Genomic DNA, 4,830 nt, shown 5'->3' on the forward strand with positions numbered 1-4,830 from the left:
ATGGATAAGGAAGTTTAAAAGTTCACTGAAGAAAATAGTTCTTTCAAAATTAGAATGCAGCAGATGGAAGTTAATGACTTTATGAGAAACCAAGAAATTACAAAACAAAACCAAAAGAATAGAAGACAATGTGAAATATCTCATGGAAAAACAATTGGCCTGGAAAATAGATCCAGGGGAGATCATTTAAAAATTATTGTTGTACCTGAAAACTATGATCAAAAAAAGAGCCTAGATATCATCTTCCAAGAAATTATCAAGGAAAAATACCCTACTCTTCTAGAACTAGAGGGTAAAATAGAAATGGAAAGAATTCACCCACTACCTCCTGAAAGAGATCCCAAATGGAAAACTCCTAGGAATACTGTAGCCAAATTCCAGAGTTCTCAGGTCAAGGAGAAAATATTACAAGCAGTCAGAAACAGTTCAAGTATTGTGAAAATACAATCAGTTTAACACAGGATTTAGGAGCTTCTATATGAAGGGATCAAGGTCTTGGAATGAGATATTACAGAGGTCAAAGGAGATAGGATTAAAACCAAAAATCATCTACCCAGCAAAAGTGAGTATAATATTTTAGGGGGGAAATGGAATTTCAATGAAATAGAGGACTTCCAAGCATTCTGGTTGAAAAGATCAGAGCTGAATAGAAAATTTGACTTTCAAATACAAGAATCAAGAGAAACCTGAGAAGGTAAACAGCAAAGAGAAGCCTTAAAGATCTCATTTAAGTTTAACTGTTTACATTCCTACATGGAAAGATGTTATTTGTAACTCATAAGACCTTTTTCAGTATTAGGGTAGTTAGAAGGAATAAAGATACGTGTATATATATATATATATATATATATATATATATATATATATATATATATATATATAGTAGGTATGCATGAGTATGTATTTATGTGTATATTATATATGCATAAGTATGTATATGTACATGGATGTATGTGTGTATGTATGTCTGTATATCTATCTATCTATAAATAGATAGATAGATAGATAGATAGATAGATAGATAGATAGATAGATAGATGGATGGATGTGTACACACACATGCAGAGACAGAGGGCACAGAGTGAGCTGAATATGAAAGGAGAATACCTAAAAAAATATAATTTAGTGTTGAATGGAATGCACTAGGAGTAAGAGAAAGGGAGAGGTAGAATATAGCAAATCATCTCACATAAAAGAGGGAAGAAAGAGCTTTTACAATGGAGGGGAAGGGGGGGGTGAAAGGAAAAATTGAGCCTTACTCCGGTGGGATTTGGCTTAAGGAGGGAATAACACATACTTATTTGGATATGGAAATCTATTTTGCCCTGCAGGTAGGCAAAGGGGAAGCAGATAGGAGACAGAAGGTAATGGAAGGGACAGCAGATTGGGGAAAGAGATAATCAGAAGCAAACACTGTTGTAGGAGGACAGATCAAGGGAGTAAATGGAAGAAATGAAGGGCAGGGTAAGACAAAGGGAAATTTGGTTAGTCTTTTAAAACATAACTGTTATGGAATTGCTTTGCATTGTTACACATATATGGCCTATATTGAATTGCTTGTTCTCTCAATTAGTGTGGGTAGGGAGGGAAGGAGAGAATATGGAACTGAAAGCTTTAAGAATGAATGTTAAAAATTGTTTTAGCATGCAGCTGGAAATTAAGCTGTACAGGCAATGGAGTACAGAAATCTATTCTGCCCTACAGGAAAATAGAAGGGAAAGAGAATGGATGAAGGGTGAGTAATAAAACGGAGGACAGACTGGAGGAAAGGGTGGAAGCATGAAGCTCCAGGGTGGGAGTGGGGAGAGATGGGAAGAAAATTTTGAATTAAAATTCTTGTGGAAGTGAATGTTAAAAAATAAAATTAAATAAATTATATATACATATTTTAAAAAAGGATGAGAAAATGAGCAATCCACCAAAAAAAAATTGACCATAGAAAGTTACTGTGGTGAAAGGAAAATCAAAAGACACATTCAGAAGGAGACAACAAAGTCAAAGCTCCTATAGCCAAAACCTCCAAGAAAAATACTAATTGATTTCAAGCCATGGAAGAGCTCCAAAATGATTTTGAAAATCAAGTAAGAGGGGTAGAGGAAAAATTGGGGAGAGAAATGAGAGTAATACAAGAAAATCCTGAAAAATGAGTAAATGAGTCAACAGCTTGGTAAAGGGAAAACACACACACAGGAAAAACACTGCATAAGAAAATAATACCTTAAAAACAGTCTAGGTCAAATGGTAGAAGAGATTCAAAAAAGCCTGTGAGAAGAATGCCTTAAAAACCAGAACTGGCCAAATGGAGAGAGAGGCACAAAAAAACTACTGAAGAAAAGTAGTGTGAGGAAGAGAAGACAGGAGTGACTCCTGCCCTGTCCCCTACTGCTGCTGCAATCTGTGCCCAGATTCTGCTGCTGTTGTTGCTACTGCCCTTCCACCTTCACCATCATGCCCAAGAGAAAGGCTGAAGAAGCTGCTAAAGGAGAAAAGATAGACGTGAAGGACAAACCACAGAGGAGACCAGCATGATTATCTGCTAAAACTGCTCCTCGAAAGCCAGAACCCAAGCCCCAAGAGGCACCTGCAAAGAAGGGAGAGAAGTTCCCCAAAGGGAAAAAAGGGAAAAGCTCACCCTGGTAGGGATAGGAACAACCCTGCAGAGAATGGAGATGCCAAAACAGACTAGGCATAGAAAGCTGAAGGTATTGGAGAAGCTAGTGAATTTTGTGAATTTTTGATAACTATGTATTTCTGGTGAGTGTTCATTTTGAAATGCTATTTTTTATCAAGTTGTATAAAAATGCAGAATTTTGTTTTACTTTTTTTAAGTTCTGTTGTCAGCACACATAACAATTTGTTGTTGTTTTAGGGGGATGGGGTAGATGTTACAAATAGTATGTTTCTGAAGCTGGATTGAAATGAGTAGGGATTTCTTCCCCTCTTAGTTTATGAGAGGACTTCTCTTGAATACCAAGAGTAGGTTCACACCTGCACACACACACACATGCACATGCATGTGCACACACACACATGCACATGCACACACATCAGACCCATAGATATGAACACTGAAACCCTCAACTTATCTGGTGGGAGTAGGAGTGGATAATTTAAAAAGTTTATAGTTCTTTCCTGTCTGCCATAAGCATCAACTTGACTCCTCCAAAACCAGGGTCCTATCAGGACCTTCTCCCATTTTCCTCCTTCCCCCTACCCACCATTCTTTCAGATGATCTGCACTTGAATTATGGTCCTGAAGAGGCCTCCTCCAAAAAACTGAAATTACTTTCATAATGGGGATCTTTTCCAATTAAGAATTCTGCACTTTTCATTTCTTTCCTCAAAGTTAGGGGAGGCTAGTGAAAAGTTGTTAAACAATATATGCTCAGTGTGAAAGTGTCCACTCTCCTTCTAAACTTTCCCTGTTTAAAGTATAAAACAAAGAGTCTTCATTGGGTTTTATAGTGGCTTTATGTATTTGGTAGTCCACAGAGCAGGGGATTTTAAAGTTATTGCTGTTGCCTATCATAGCCCATGTCCTACCTGAATTACCATGATTGTTTATGAGAAGTGTCTTTATTAAAGCTGGATAGAGTTTGACTTGGACTGTTCTTAAAAAAATCACTGAAGAAAGGGAAAAAAAACTCCTTAAAAAGAAGAATTGGTCAAATGAAAAAAGAGTTACACAAGCTCAGTGAAAAAAATAGTTCATGAAAAATTGGAATGGGGCAAATCGAAGTTAGTGATTTTATGAGACATCAATAAACAATAAAACAAAACCAGAAGAATGAAAAAACCAGAAGACAGTGTGAAATACCTCATTGGAAAAACAATTGGCCTGAAAAAATAGATCAAGGAGAGACCAATTAAAAATTTATTGGACTATTTGAAAGCCATGATCAAAAAATGAGCCTAGATATCATCTTTCCAAAAATTATCAAGGACAACTGCCTTGATATTCTACTAGAGGTCTCCACAATATACAGTTCCCCAAAGGATTTCAGGTATCTCTCATTTGACCCTCATCAACCAACCATCGTCAATCTTTCTCCAGTCTAACCTATATGTGTTCCAAAGAAGTTTACAAATTTTGCAGCTCTGTTCTAGAATCAGAGGGTAAAATATAAATGGAAAGAATCCACAGATCACCTCTTCAAAGAAATTCCAAAATGAAAACCCCCAGGAATATTATGGCCAAATTTAAGAGTTTCCAGGTCAAGAGAAAATATTGCAAGTAGCCAGAAAGAAACAAGTCAAGTATCATACAGCAACAGTCAGGATAACATAAGATTTAAACTTCTACATTAAATGATCATAAGGCTTGCAATATGAAATTCTGGAGGACAAAGGAGTTATGATTACAACCAAGAAACATCTACCAAGCAAAACTGAATATAATTTCTCAGGAGAAAAAAAATGACATTCAATGAGAGAGAGGACTTCAAAGCATTCTTGATATCAATAGCAGAGCTTACTAGAAACTTTGACTTCCAAAGACAAGGTGCAAGAAAAGCAGAAAAAGGTAAAAAGGAAAGGTAAATCTTAAGAGACAAAATAAGTTAAACTTTCTACATTCCTCCAGAGAAGATGATATTTGTAACTCTTAGGAACTTTCTATCAGAGCAGGTAGAAGAAGTATATATAGACAGAGGGCACAAGTGTGAGTTAAATATTAAAGGATGATATCTAACAAAATAAAGTTAAGGAGTGAGAGCAAACGGGAGAGAAAGAAAAAGGGAGAAATAGAATGGGGTAAATTATCTCATAAAAGAAGCAAGAAAAAGCTTTTGCAATTGAGGGTAAAAGCAGGGATATAAAGGGGAGTGAGTG

General features: G+C 36.2%; 1 pseudogene; it reads left to right on the forward strand.

Annotated features, from left to right (window-relative positions):
* Positions 1-2,448: 2,448 nt before the first annotated feature.
* Positions 2,449-2,758, forward strand: LOC140502421 (non-histone chromosomal protein HMG-17 pseudogene; annotated as a pseudogene).
* Positions 2,759-4,830: the final 2,072 nt, after the last annotated feature.

This window comes from Notamacropus eugenii, chromosome 4 (assembly GCF_028372415.1).
Source record: "Notamacropus eugenii isolate mMacEug1 chromosome 4, mMacEug1.pri_v2, whole genome shotgun sequence".
In the NCBI taxonomy this organism is placed as follows: domain Eukaryota; kingdom Metazoa; phylum Chordata; class Mammalia; order Diprotodontia; family Macropodidae; genus Notamacropus; species Notamacropus eugenii.